The sequence below is a fragment of the Hibiscus syriacus genome, unplaced genomic scaffold (assembly GCF_006381635.1).
Source record: "Hibiscus syriacus cultivar Baekdansim isolate YM2019G1 unplaced genomic scaffold, ASM638163v2 tig00111157_pilon, whole genome shotgun sequence".
NCBI lineage: Eukaryota > Viridiplantae > Streptophyta > Magnoliopsida > Malvales > Malvaceae > Hibiscus > Hibiscus syriacus.
In genome coordinates, this window is record NW_024063004.1 from 395,138 (window position 1) to 411,334 (window position 16,197).

Genomic DNA, 16,197 nt, shown 5'->3' on the forward strand with positions numbered 1-16,197 from the left:
ATAAAAATTTTAACTTTTACTTTTAAGTTAAAGAAATGTGTGTATAAAACGTATTTTTTTCCTTTTATTATCATTTAACATTGTTTATAATTTCAAAAATATTTTTAATAAGTAATGATGAATAGGTTAATTTAAAATGGATAAAACTTGAAGATAATTGTTTATATATTCTATTTGGATATTTTTACATTCAACAAGTTTATAACTGAACGTTAAAATTTTACTATAAATTAATATGTATTTCCTATAAAGAAAAATATTAAATTTAATAGAAAAATATTTAATTTATTTTTATTCTTAATCTTGTAAATTTAAAATATATATAAATTTTATCCACATATGAACCAATGAATAGATTTGCTTCAGTGATGTTGCCTAATTATGTAATTTGCTTAGGTTCTAATAAGTTTACAACTAATTTTTCTTTCTTTAATTTTCTAGTAGTAACCCACAATCAATATAGATTATATAAAAACTTGTGTAAGTCAATTCAAAAATGAATGTTTGTCCTAGTGGTAAGGGTGCGCATGGTTTCCTCCTATCGCTCAAGACAGAAGTTTGAACCACTCTTCCTTGAATTCTTTGTATTTTGTTTTTCCTTAACTAGATGGTGACACGTGTGAGCATATGATTAGATGAAAATATTATATTAAATAATTAAACTTATAGAAAAATATTCTCCGATCAAACGGTGACATGTGTCACTATATGATTGGAGGATTAAAATTATTGAATTAAATTAAATTAGGATTGAATTTATAGAATATGCAAACATTAAAGACCAAATGTGTAATTATACTATTTTGATTATGTAACGTTCCGAAACCCGAGTTAGTAGTTCGGGTCAACCCGAGACCCATTTCAGAGCCCAAAATTTTTTATTAAAATGGTTTGGACCAAGTTTAATGGGGATTGGGTTAAGTTGGGCCCAAAAGAAATAGGAAATATGATGATTTTCTTGTGGGCTTGAAAGTGTAGGGACCTAAAGAGTAGTTTATCCATTTTTAAATGAAGCTAAAAACTTTCCCCATTTTATATTAGATTCACATGAACCAAACCCAAAATTTATCTTACCAAATACTCTTCTCCTTCTTCTTTCTAGCATTTTCCATTTCCCTTCTTTTCAAGAGCCAATCTTCAAGCAATCCAATCTTAGTTAGCTTGAGCAAAGGTAAGATTATGAATCATCATTCTTCAAGCTTTAATTTAAGCCCCATTCTACAAGTTTTCCTCTATGGTTTTCAAAATGGGTTTTTGGGAGGTTTAATAAATCCAAATATTCTAGGTCGTTTTTGTTAAATTTAGGTTATTGGAAAGTATTCTAAATCCTTATTTTCATTACATAGTTAATTTAGAAACTTCTTTTTCTTCTCTTGATTAGTGAAAGTAGTGGTTGAAGCCTCCAATACAAAGGGGAAGGAAAAAGCTTCTATTGAGTGAGTTGGAGCTTTGCTTTAGCCTAGAAATCAAGGTATCCACACTTACAACTTCTCTATACTCTTTGTGGGTCATGTTAATGTATTGAAAAGCATGAAAGTAAGAAATAAGCTTATTGAGCATATAAATGGTAGATTTTATGTTTTGGAATTTTAATCATGATATAGGTCTTATTTATACCCTTTTTATAACACATAAGACTTTAAGCATGTTTGGGGATCTCACAAGGGTCTTTGGGGGTGAGATATAACATTTTTTTGCTTGTTTTTAAGTCTTATGCATGTCATGTATCGATACTATTGAGCTAGTATTGATACTTGTTCTTCATTTCTGGAAAACGTGTTTTCTGGGCAGAAGTATCGATACTCTTTCAAGAGTATCGAAACTTTGAGTCATAGTTTCAAAACTCCTAGGCAGAAAAAAATGTTTAAAAGTATCAGTACCTATATAAAGTATCGAAACTTTTGTAGGAATATCGATACTTTTGGGCTAGTATCGATACTCTCAGTCTGTTTTGGACAAAATGATCGTTTTTAAGGGAATTAGACCCGAGGTACCCCAATACTTCAGTATATTATCAAATAAGACTACAAGTAAAAATATTTACGATATTTAATTCAAACATAGAAACCAAATAATTAGGGTGGCATAAAACTAGCCTTGGTTGATGTTTAGAAACAATTCGGACACCTAAGTTCCTTTGTCAAAAGTATAGATGCAGTCTGGATATTAATAGGTATGGCGCAAGGCCCTTAAAACTAACTAGCTAGGGCGCAAGGTCAGACACTCGTAAGGGAAGGGCTAGTTGGGGGTATGGTGTCCAATGCAGTGATTTCGGGGGCCACATCCTCGGTAGACTAGAGGGGTACTTGAACTCCAAGATGCTGAAATCCCTTAGCCACACCATAATGTACCCATGTTAGTATATTTTATTTGTTAGTGTGGCACTGGGCTAGTTAGCTCAGCGTTTGGAGTTTGTTTCCTTACCCAGATTAGGTGAAGATTAGTAGAGGAGCCTTTTGACTAGGAGAAGTCCGTACCAATCAAAAGAGCATGGTACATCTCAAATTTCTAGAAGGCATATATATTTAAAGTTCTATTTTGTAAATTTGAGTTGTAAATTGTTTTAAATACTTGGTCTATATATTTTAATTTATTTTGTAATTGTAGGAGCTCCTGACTGTAAACTATTTTTTACATGGATTTTATTTTCTATTTTATTGTAAGTATTTACACATGAAGCTTTAATTTAAAGTGAGTATGATAAGGAAATTTGTTGGTTACAACTCCGGTGGTTCCGTGTGGCACCTCATTGGTTTACTGTATGTCGTACTGGTGTAGGGTTTTACAAATTAACTATAACATCAACACTTCTGTTGGATATTAACAACAAGTGTCTTGATTGAATACAATTAAATAGTTAGATGATGTAATCGGTAAAATTGAAAGATCGATGGTAAAAGTAAAAAAGCTAAATAGTTAAGAGGTTATTGATATAGTTTACCCTAACATTATATGCTATTTTAATATATATATATATATAATGTATTCATATACTTAAGGTTTAGGTTTGAATTCGAGTTTGAGCTTCAATCAAGCTAAACTTGATAATGTTTCGAGTTTCACCTTTTGATTTTGAGTTTGATTTGAGCCTGACAATTTTAAGTTCGAGAGCTTTCGAGTCGATTTGAGCTCAGATTTAAAATTTTTAAGTTGAACTCAGCAATACTCGAGCTCGACTTAACTTGTTTGCATTCATATTCTTTAAAGTCAAAATATGATAGTGGTTTTGTCATTCAAAATGATGTTTTTCTTATCACGAGCATCCCAACAAGCTACTTGGAAGTCTTCTCGGACATGTCTAACACTTTCTGCTTTTGGCCTCCACTCGTCTTGGCATAAATAGACATCATCAAACCAAGCCTCAATAACTTGATGTACTCGACCTCGTTCATCTTCTTGGACTGTTTGACTAGATCTGGACATCTTCATAACTTGTGTGACCCATTACATCAATAGAACTTCAGTTGTTTCCTCTTCACACACGACTTAATTGCTTGACACTCGCAATCACACTAAGTCTCAATACTTCTCCTTCTGACATGTCTTCTCTATTAATTATGGTAGCAAGATGATTCTTCTTGGGATATTCTCTAATCAAGTGAGTATCATCAAAGAAGTAACACTTCAATGACTTACTTTTCCCTTCTCTAACGCATACTTGGCCTTGTCATTCTTTCTTGACGACTTTCTTTTCTATCTCTCAATTGTCCCTAATCATTATCTCCCACATCACTTTCACTATCTCTGGGCATGAGCATGGATAACTCAAAACTAGCTTGTCTCCCACAAGCTCAAACTATAACTCAGCTACAACTACGGTCTCTTAAAGTCTTTGGGCATCTGCTTGCTCCACTGGAAGTTTGTCTGTAATCTCTATCTTCTATGAAGTTATTGAGCGTTACATACTCACTCATTGCAACCTTGCAAATAAGTAGCTCAACTTTAAGCCTATCCATCTCTTTCCTCGAAGTCATCATCTCAGCTTTGAGAGTATTACTCCTTTGGACTATCTTCTAATTCAACTCATTAAGAAAATATTGTGTCACTTCCATGAATCGATCTTATATGGACTCCAACTTGTCAAGATGTGACTCCACAACTCCCTAGATCTCCTTGACCTTTTCCTAGAGTCTTCAATTCTAGTGTCCTATTCTCTAAATATGTTGAGATATTCTCCCTCTTGTTCAAGGTGTCCATCAATGTATTAAGAAGCTTTAAATTTTAATCTTGTGCTACTCTCCCGTAAAGTTCAACTTCTCTAGATATGATTTCATCGCTTCAAGGCTTTCATACGAATTCACCAAGGTATCATCGAGTCAAGATACCCTCAACACTATCAAGTCCATTGGACTTTTCATGTTTCCTCCCATGAGTTTCCAAGCCCTTTTGTGAGGAAATACCCTTTTGCGTGTCATCTTTCTTCCAAAATTAGGCTCGTGACACTCGCTGTCACCATAATAACTCATTTTGATACCACTTGTCAGGTAGTTAGAGTTTCGACTAACTGATCAGTGCGGTCTTAGACACTTTCTCGGTTGAATGAATGTCTGAGTAAACATTCACCGCTTCTTTTTGAGAATTTAAGCTGACCAAGACACAAACAAAACCTCTAAGATTTAACAAGATGCGAAAGTGCAATCACTAACATGGTTATCTAAAAGCCACCAAGAAAGGAAACAAAGCACAAAAAGGCTAAGAAACTAGAAACAAAATGATAAGAGAGAAATAAATGTCTAAATTTTATTAATCTAAAATAATGAAATGAATCAAGTAGTTACAAATGAAGTGGGGAGTCTTTCTATTTATAGTTGAGTCCCCTTCAATCCAACATCCTAAATTAAATTACATCGACGATTGAGATTAAATCTCATCTAACAAATTCCTTATCTTATATTATTCTAAAGATTTCAAATTCAAACCAAACATTATCCCTTTAATTTAAGTGACTATATTCTTAAATTAAAGGAATCAAATAGAATATATTTTATCGTTCAAGGATCATACCAAATCTGATAACCGGGACAAACTCAATACTTGGTTCAAAACCTTTTCTATAAATATTTGGGTTTTTTTGGCCAAGTTAGGGCAAACAATTTAATTAATTAGTCAAATAGGATATATAAAAATTTATTTAGAGATCTACGACATTTACTAAAGTTACTTGAAACTCGTCACATCGAAATGATGAGTTTTAAAAAATAATTTTTATTTAAAATTTTTACCCCGATGTTATAAAATTTAATAAAAAATTATATTTTATTAAAATTCGTCATATCAACATAACGAATTTAAATAAAAATATTATTTGAATAAACTCGTCACCTCACTGTGACGAGTTTCTTAAACATCGTAATAAATATTGTAAATCTTAAAAAAAACTTCAATATGTCTTATTATACTAATTAATAAAGCAATTTATCTTATTCCAAAAAAAACCTAACATTTGTGCACAGAACCCAAACTTGGGGATATTAGCCTTGAAGTGATTTCACATCACAACATCATTAATTCTAAAGAAGGCCCGGGCATAAATAAAAAATACGTGGAAGCTACAGAATTACCCAAAACATCGAAAGTGATATCATCATCAAGCATGTAAAGCTCGAATGATGAACCCTTACGTAAAACCATGTCATGTTCGGATAAACTTACGATCACGATATACAGCGGCGGAACATAAGCAGGGTTAGGGGGGTCATAGCCCCAAAATTTAAAAAATTATAATTTAGACTTTTTAAACTTTTAAAAAATTTAATTTGGTCCCTCAAATTTTTAAAAATTCAGAATAAACTTTAAATTTTTTAACATTCTTAATTAAATCCACTCCCTTAATTTAAAAAAAAATCTTATTTAAGCCTCTCAAAATTTCAAAAAATTTAGTTAGACTCTAAGATTTTAGGGAAAAATATAAATTAAACCTTCAAAATTTTTGAAATTTTTAATTTAAACTTTCAAATATTTTAAAATTTTAAGTTGCCCACCAAAACTTTATCACCAAGTTTCGCCACTACCATACATTATCTAATACACTTACATCTGTCGTACTAGACTAATGCAACTATACATATATATCTAAGGTCCTAAGTCCATGCAACACTTACATCACTAATACAATCCCCGTGAGTGTTCGGACCTCACGCCCTAGTTAGCCTCTAAAGTGCCTAGCGCACTGACAATGCCACTAAGGCAACTAAGGTAACCTGACTAAACCCTAGCATAGTTTGGGTATGCTAAAGTGAGGTCATCATCTCAGTAGCTGCTATCTCGCCCGTTCTCTTATCTAGAGCCTTACGTGAAGGTTTATTAGTCTGTTGTTGGTGTTAGTTTTTAAGCTGCTCTACTCTAATCATTCGTTACTTAAGGGTATTTTAGTCATTCTCTATCTCTAAGGAAGTCTCTAAGTATTTTGTGATTCTAGGACGATCTCTGTGATTGCCGCTCACTGGCTTTACTAATCGCTAGCCCGATACCTGACTCGGGTTTAACTCTAAGTACCAACACTGTAGTCATTTTTATCGTGGTTCTCTTCAATACCCCTTGAATTAAAAGGATGACTTACACCTCCTGGGTTCACTAATGTTCTCGAATCCCACGCTTTCCACTATTACTGAATCTGACTTGCTCATTGTACCGCTTGTCGGTACATCCTCTGTAATGATCATTGTTCTCAACTATCTGTATATGTGCTCAACTGAATATACTTTGATGTATTACACTTATTATGGTTACATCAGTTGTAACCTACTCCTATGAGTATTTCTAGGAATCTTTGGTCATTTATGCCCCCACAGACTAAGTTTTACTATTACGGATCGTTTTTAGCTCTTACGGGCCTTAAATAGTTTAAATCAAACCATTAAAGTGAGTATTATCGATACTCTACCTACAGTATCGATACCCTAGGGTCAAATATCGATACCCCAATGAGTATCAGTACCAAAAATGCATTCTATTGCTGAAAAAAATGGCCCAATATTGATTTTTTACCCTGAGTATTGATATTGTAAGGGCAACATTGATACTCTTCCTGGCAGTATCGATACTATTTGCGTGAAATCTCTAATTTTGCTCCAATTCATCTAGTATCGACACTGTTCATCCCAGTACCGATTCGAACCCCAAAATATTTTATTTAGTCTAAAAACCAAAAAATTACTATAAAGACCATAGTTTGGTTTCTAATCATGTGCTAAAGCTTTAGAGAGTTACTTATGGTTGTAAAGTTGCATAAAATCATCTTCTAAAACGCCATTTGATCATGAAATCAAATATAAAACCTAAAATGCTTAAATACTCAAATCATTGCAATTCTTCATATTAATGAAAGCCTTAACACTCCAAAGGATTAGAAATATGCTACCTTGATGTTTAAAACCCAAAATAGAGCTCCTTGCTTAGCTACACTTCATTCCTCTAAGATTTGGACGAAAACCCCCACTTTTCTCTTGCAAACAAAGAACCCAAGACTTTGAATCATTAAAACGATGTTGCTATAGGGATTAAGAATGAAATTGAAGTTTAAAGAAACATGAAAGAGCTCAAGGAACTTACTCTTAGCTATGGCTCATGGAGAGCATGAAGGAGAATGAAATGGGGATGGAGAAAAATGAGGAGAAGATAAATTAAAAGAAATATAAAGTCTCCATCTTTTTAAAATGGGAAAATTATGCTTTTGGTCTATTCTCATCTTCCCACTATCCAAAAACCCTCTTTTTATGGCTAATTGGGCCCAAGTCCAACCTAATTAAGCCCAACCCGGTCCAACGACTCAAATTATGAAATCAACAGGGTTAACATGTCTTTTGGGTAAACCCGAACCTACTAGCTCAGAATTTGGGGTGTTATGATTTCGGTTACTTAAAGCTTTTGAAATCAATAAATGAGAGATAATTTTAATACATTTTAAATAACATTTGGGCAAATTTTGGAGATAAGTTAATGGGTCTTCTGGATCCGTCCTGTTCCTTCTAGGCTAGGTAAAAGGGGTTACACCATCTCTTTCATCAACGTCATCTCCTCAGCTTCGAGAGAAATACTCATTTGGACCATCTTCTAATTCAACTCATTAAGAACATGTTGTTTCTCGTCTTTAAATCGATCTTTTATGCACTCTAGCTTGTCAAGATGTGACTCCACAACTCCCTAGTTTTCCTTGGCCGTCACCTAGAGTCTTCAAGTCTAGTGTCATATTCTCCAACAATATTGAGATTTCCTCCCTCTTGTTCTAGGTGTCCATCAATCGTATTAAGAAGCTTTGAACTTTAATCTCGTGCTACTTTCCCGTAGATTTCAGCTTCTCAAGATGTGATTTCACAGCTTTAAGGCTCTCATGCGAATTCACCAAGGCATCATCGAGTCAGGACACCCTCAAAACCATCGAGTCCATTGGACTTTTTCATGTTTCACACCTTGAGTTTCCAAGCCCTTTTGTGAGGAAATACCCTTTGATACCACTTGTTAGGGAGTTAGAGTTTCGACTAACTGATCAGTGCGGTCTTAGAAACTTTCTCGGTTGAATGAGCGTCTAAGTAAGCATTCACCACTTCTTTGTGAGAATTTAAGCTCACCAAGACAAGAACAAAACCTTTAAGATTTAACAACATGCGAAAGAGAAATCACTACCAGGGTTATCTAAAAGCCACTAAGAAAGACAACAAAGCACAAAAAGGCTAAGAAACTATAAACAAAATGACAAGAGATATATAAAGTAAATGTCTAAATTTTATTAATATAAAAGAATGAAATGAATTAGGTGATTACAAATGAAGTGGGGAGTCTTTCTATTTATAATCGAGTCCCCTTCAATCTAACATCCTAAATTAAATTACATCGACGGCTGAGATGAAATCTCATCAAACAAATTCCTTATCTTATATTATTCTAAAGACTTCGAATTTAAATCAAACATTATCCCTTTAATTTAAGTAATTATCTTCTTAAATTAAAGGAATCAAATATAATATACTTTATCATTCAAGGATCATACCAAATCTGATAATCTGGACAAATTTAATACTTGGTTCAAAATGTTTTCTATAAATATTGGTTCAAAACGTTTTCTATAAATATTTGGGTTTTTTGTCCCAATAGGGCAACAATCAATTTAATTAATTAGCCTAATAGGACATATAAAAGTTTATTTAGGGACTATGACATTTGTTAAAGTTACTTGAAACTCGTCATGTCTAGGTGACGAGTTAAAAAATATTTTTTATTCAAATTTTTTATTTTGAAATAAAAAAAATTAATAAAAAATGTATTTTATTAAAACTCATCACATCATAATGATAATTTTAAATAAAAAATATTATTTAAACAAACTTATTACTTCAACGTTACAAATATAAAATAGAGCCGAGATGTCCCGAGGCCTACTTAGGAAAGCTTCTGTAGGAGTGGCGTTTCGTGAAGGTACTACGTTCAAATGACTCACTTTCTTTATCTTACATCAATTATTGATGTTTTTGACTTGCAATTTCAGTGTTGATATTGATATTGATCATGTACATTTTTTATGTGTCAGCAACATAACAAATATCAATATTTAATTCATTTTCAATTCATAACAGACAAAGAAGAAGAGAATTTTTGTTCCATACAAGTAATTAACGACTTAAGAAGAAAGAAGAGGATATCAACCGTAAACTTTTAACTATTTACTCAAAAAAATTAATAAAAATTCATAAATTTATACATTAATAATAAATAAAGTTTTTTTCGTAAACCAACAATAATAATAAATGATGTGATGTCAGGTTTTTATTTTTTTTTAAAATGAAAAATTATACTACAAGTCACTAACTTACTAATGGTTTTTAATTTTGGTTGACTAAATATAAATAAAAAGGTCATGTGGATTGAAGGAGGGAGAAAACAATATTAAGAAAATAAAAAATAAATTATAGTATGAATGTTAATTTTTTAAATATCAATGGATAAAATTAAAAAAATATAATGTTAATGATGATTTAATAAAATAATAATAATTTAATTATAACAATAGAAAATTAATAATTAATTGATAAATAATAATTTATCTTGTTGACAATATTTTCTTTTAAAATTTAAGAGTTTTTGTCAAGTTCAACGGGTAATATTTTTAAAAAAAAATATATCCAATTAAACTCATATTTTATACGTAATTAAGTTATTATATTTTATAATTTCATATTCTAAAAAATATATCCAAATAAAAATGGAGCATATTCTTTTAAAAATATATCCAATTAAACTCATATTTAATAATTACTGTAAAGACCATAGTTTGGTTCCTAATCATGTGCTAAAGCTTTAAAGAGTTACTTATGGTTGTAAAGTTGCATAAAATCGTCTTCTTTACCTCTAAAACGCCATTTGATCATGAAATCAAATATAAAACTTAAAATGCTTAAATACTCAAATATTAGTAATTCTTCATATTAATGAAAGCCTTAACACTCCAAAGGATTAGAAATACGCTATCTTGATGTTTAAAACCCGAAATAGAGCTCCTTGATTAGCTGCACTTCCTTCCTCTAAGATTTGGATGAAAACCCCCACTTTTCTCTTGCAAACAAAGAACCCAAGGCTTTGAATCATTAAAACAATGTTGCTATAGGGATTAAGAATGAAATTGAAGTTTAAAGAAACATGAAAGAGCTCAAGGAACTTACTCTTAGCTATGGCTCATGGAGAGGATGAAGGAGAATGAAATGGGGATGAAGAAAAATGAGGAGAAGATAAATTAAAAAAATATATAAAGTCTTCATCTTTTTAAAATGGGAAAATTATGCTTTTGGTCCATTCTCATTTTCCCACTATCCAAAAACCCTCTTTTTATGGCTAATTGGGCCCAAGTCCAACCCAATTAATCCTAACCCGGTCCAACGACTCAAATTATGAAATCAACGGGGTTAACATGTCTTTTGAGTAAACCCGAACCTACTAGATCAGAATTTGGGGTGTTACAATTTCAGTTACTTAAAGCTTTTGAAATTAATAAATGCAAGAGATAATTTTAATACATTTTAAATAACATTTGGTCAAATTTTGGAGATAAGTTAATGGGCCTTCTGGATCCGTCCTATTCCTTCTAGGCCAGGTAAAGGGGGTTACACCATCTCTTTCATCAAAGTTGTAACCCCCTCAGACCGATGCGGATAACCCGATCCGATCTGAAGTGTCACAGTAAGGCCACCGGAGTCACCCACCGTAAAAATAGCGGAAAATTTAAAACTTTTATTAAAACATGTAAATTATAAAATGATTTATCAATACGAAGAAATAAAACAGATTTTCGAACTCATATATAAAACAAAATACAATTACATGTCCTTAATCACATGTACCATACTCTGCAAACAACGCCGGAAGAACTCCCTTACTGAAATCGATAGCTGCACTGATACAATTCTTTTAACCTGCAATGGTGAGTAATAGAGTGAGCTTCGGAAAGCTCAGTAATACAGAACTACCAAGTGATGCTAAAGGACATGCAGATAAATGTGAAGCCATAATTTCCTTATTGAATCAAACGTATACCAGTTTGCAAGATAATATGGGATTCCATTAGTAGAAACCATGAAGATCACAGTTTATAGGAAGCATTCATAGTATCACATTTTCATGAGATCAAATAGGATGTCTAGTGTGTTCCAACAGTATGATAAAATCATAGTAGGTACAATAAACGAGTAATAGTTCAGCAAATCATCACAAAATCATAATGAAGTTTCACTTTTGAAACTCGTAGTTTAAATCCTTTTCATGTACATCATCCGCAGTTCATCATAACTACGTCCGTAGGGCTTACCTTAAGTACACATAAAAAAGGAAGCCACCTAAGCATAGGCTTTGGGCCTGTATCCTTAGGCCCGTAAGTCCATAGGGCTTACCCTAAGCACACGGCAAAAGGGAGCCAACCCAATGGAGCATCTTGGTGACCGTGAGCCTACCCAAAAGTCACATTAGGTCCATAATCATCGTTATCATATATCAGTGAAAACCAATAATTATATATCAGTCATTGTCCATAAACCATCATCGGTAAGTCGGTGCATCATAAAACAGTAACCATAGATTTTAGTGTACCACATTTCAAAACAGATAAAACAATTATGTAGTACATAGGGAACACACTAGAGGATCCAAGTATTTTTCAGAGGCATTTTGTAATTATCGGTAAGGATAACATGAAACTCGTGCAATTTGATCGGATTCTAAGAACAGGGTCCTATTGGAGAGAATCGATTATTAACCGATCTAATCAGACATTTAAAGTTGATACTTTAGAATTCCACTATTATTCATGTGCATCAGGAAACAGGGTCCTATTGGAGAGAATCGATTATTAACCGATCTAATCAGACATTTAAAGTTGATACTTTAGAATTCCACTATTATTCATGTGCATCAGGAAAGCGTTCAGGAATAATCGGAGTGATTTGAGCTAATAAAAGAGAAACGGAGATTCCAGACATTACAATTCATGTTGATCGATAGGTTTATCGAACTATTCGAACTGAACAACTCTCAGAACTAATGCGTGTCAACCCGTCAATTTATTACCTTTCCAGATATTCACTCTTTAATACTAACAATTCTTGTACATAAATCATCTTCGTAATAATTGATGAATAGATCTTCCTATGATCTTTATTTCATTTCCACGTTTCAACGATATCAGAAAATACAGACGTAATTGATTCATGGTTCATGACCCATAAAGGTAATTCATCATGTACGTTTTATCAGTGGTTTCAAACTCATTCAATCACCTATTAAATCCTCAGTCATTGAGGTTACTTATTTTGTTTAGTAAGCAAGTCTGTCCCGGTTACTTTAGAGTTTTCCAGAATAATTCAGACGTTTCTGAATTTCAAGTACATGTTGTACTTTCTTTCAGTTCAATTTAGTCATATAACAAAGTCATTATGGTATTCGTGGTTGATTTGTCTCATGGATACCCACTTATTAGTACTGTATGCGCTCTAGAGTTGAGCTGAGCCAAGTACTTCCAGAATTATCATCGATCCAAATTTGAGAAGACGAACAAACATTCAAGTGGTACTATATCATTCAGGTAATGATATAGCACTAGCGTTGGTTGATCACTTAAGTTGTGTTCCATAACTTTTACTGGTAGCATAACATCCATATTTATTTAGATTTCTTAATTAATCCAAGACATTTACTTATTCTAGGTCCTAAGGGTATTTTGGTTATTTTGGTGCTCAGTTTTATTCCATTCATTTCAGAGCTCAAGGGTATCCAATCATTCCTGAGCTTGGTGAAATTCTTGGTCATTTCCATTAGAGGGGTATTTTGGCCATCTTACATATTTAGAATATTTCAATCATTTTCTTCCGTCCAGTCTTATTATTTAATTCAAACTTATCATTTATATCAGTCCATTCAAACTATTCTGACAATATATCACCATCGATAAATTATTATTCTTCATGTACTTACTCAAGTCGGAGATTTCCAGGTTAAATGCATTCTCAGATGTTACTGACGGATTATCATGAATTTTCCATACAAAAATAGGATCTCAACAATCAAATCGGTAATTTATCGGTTTAAAAGTAAATTCTCATGTTACTTTCTCATTCAGAGTCAACTTGGACTATTTTACCTCTCAAGGGTATTTTCGTAATTTCTTAACCAGATAATTTCAGTATTAACTCTTAACGAAAATAATTATACTTTAGAGATCCAATGGTTAATTGCTTTCCCAAACATTCTTTGATCTTGAAATGATTCTTTAACCGACTTCTAGTATCTCGCACAAACCCTCTTGGGTTTAAAAACTGGTTATCTGTATTTCCTAAGCAAACTAGCATTTCTTATGCACATATGAAATTTTACCGAATCAATATGTCTTTTCAGAGTTATTAACCAACTTCCAGGGACAATTCTCGTCATCTTACAATATAAGTGTATTTTTGTAATTTTATCCTACCGAAGTATTCTCATAATTTCCCATCCAAGTACCTTTAACATTTAATCTTTGATGATATAAAATATAAGTTACAAATCCGGAGCTGATTTCTTTATCACCAAACACAAACTTGTAATTTAATTCTAACAATTCCTCAATCTCTTATATTAGTCACTCGATCCGTATTCAGTTACAACATTTCTACCACATTCATATCGAGTGTATAAATTATTCAACTCCTCAAAAGTGATCAACATTATCTTATTCATGCATTTATCAATATCAACATGTTCCATAAAGCATAAAGAGGTAGTAAAGTATTACCTCGATTTTCGTGCAATACTGATTGATCATTAAATTCCATTCAAACATCCTCGATCTTGAAATCATCTTCCAATATTTCCTCGGATCCATATCAATAGAAATTACATAAAAACAGAGCTTAATTCTGAAAAATAGATCGAATCGGATGATAAATTAGTGAAAAACAACTTACCGGGTTCGAATTTGGCTAAACAGACTTCGAATTCAGATTCAGGACGTCAAAAACATAAAATATGACTTTTCGAAAATCTTGAATTTTCAGTCAAAGTCAACGGGTTTGACTGGTAATTGCGAGGCCTTCGAGTCCGAATTTCGAAAAACGGATTGCGGAATCGGATTTGGAACGTCGAAAAATGTCAGGATAGGTATACTCGGTCAAAGTCAAAGGTCGCTTAATGCCCGGTCAAAGCCGGTCAAACTTCTGGTCAACTGTGGTCAACGCCGGTCAACGATCAACGGTCAACGGTTGACCATTTTACACAAATATCACCATAACAAAAATTAATTACCAAATTAGACACATTCTGTAAATATTTACGAAACTAACTCCCAAATTTTACACAAATAACACCCAAACATAAATTAATCACAAAATTATCACCCAGACGATGCCCACTCTCGGGGGTGGCGCGTGCGGTGCGTGAACAATTCTACGGTGTCGAAAAATTCTCAAAAAAATCCTAAAAATTATTTTAAGCGATTTTGAGGCACTTACCAAGCTCGGTTCACAATTTTAAACGGCGGAGAGCTCAATTTCGAAACATCGGAAACCTTGACCGCTTCACCTCCTCATGCGTCGCCACCGACGGAGACAAGGAGAACACCGGCAGACTCGGAACGACACAAGGAACACGATGGTGTGGGAGGTGTTATAAACGAATGACCGGATCGTCGTGAATCGATAAAAAACCAACTAAAATCGAGTTATTACCGACGATACTTTCGACTGAAATTAATGACGAACAGCGACGATTCACGACGAAAGGTTTGATGGATTTTGTTCCTCGGTCGACAACGAACACGATGGTGGTTTCGGTTCATCGATCGGAGGTCGGACGGTGAGTAGATCGGAGTTGAAAAGAGGGTTGTTGAAGAGGAAAAACTGAGAAATTTCTACAGAAAACACACGGGATGTGGGGGTTATAATTCATCCCATAAAAGAAAATGGGTAAACCATGAGTTTAGTCACTGAACTTCTTGCACTTCTTAAAATGATCTGCCAACTTTACGATTTTACAATTTAATCCTCAATGTTCTTCCAAAATACCAAATTAAATTCACCACTTTAAAATTCCTAAAATTTATCCCCTAAATTGGGGTGTTACAATTCTCCCCTCCTTAAAAGAATTCCGTCCTCGAAATTCTTTCATGTCACAGAAATGCAAAAATGAAACTTCCATAAATTCTTTCATAGATTCACATTGTTTTTACCAAAAGTATGAATCCTCTACAAATTCTTAACCAGTTGAGTATATATTCTTATCAGAACTCTCCCTCATTTCAATCAAAGAATCCGAACGATAAATTCTTTGAGTAATCAATTCAGTCATGGTCATGAGAATAGGCTCATAGAGCAGTAGCATATCCCAATTTCATTTCCGGAGTCGAGTCAGAATTTCTCAGATTAGTAACTCTCACCTGACTCGTGGGGTACTTTACAGCATTTAAACGGACATTACTGATATTCCTTTATGTAATGGTAGAGTTCAAATGGATAGAAAACTTAGATTTGCTCGTTACAAATAGGGACTCAATCTTGGAGTTCCAGCTCAGAGAAGTACAATTGTAGTCTAGGGGCATGTATTAATCAGACATATTTTGACATTCGACCGGCCGGTCTATCTTGAAAAATTTTAACTCAAACCATAGCTCTGATACCACTAAATGTAACCCCCTCAGACCGATGCGGATAACCCGATCCGATCTGAAGTGTCACATTAAGGCTACCGGAG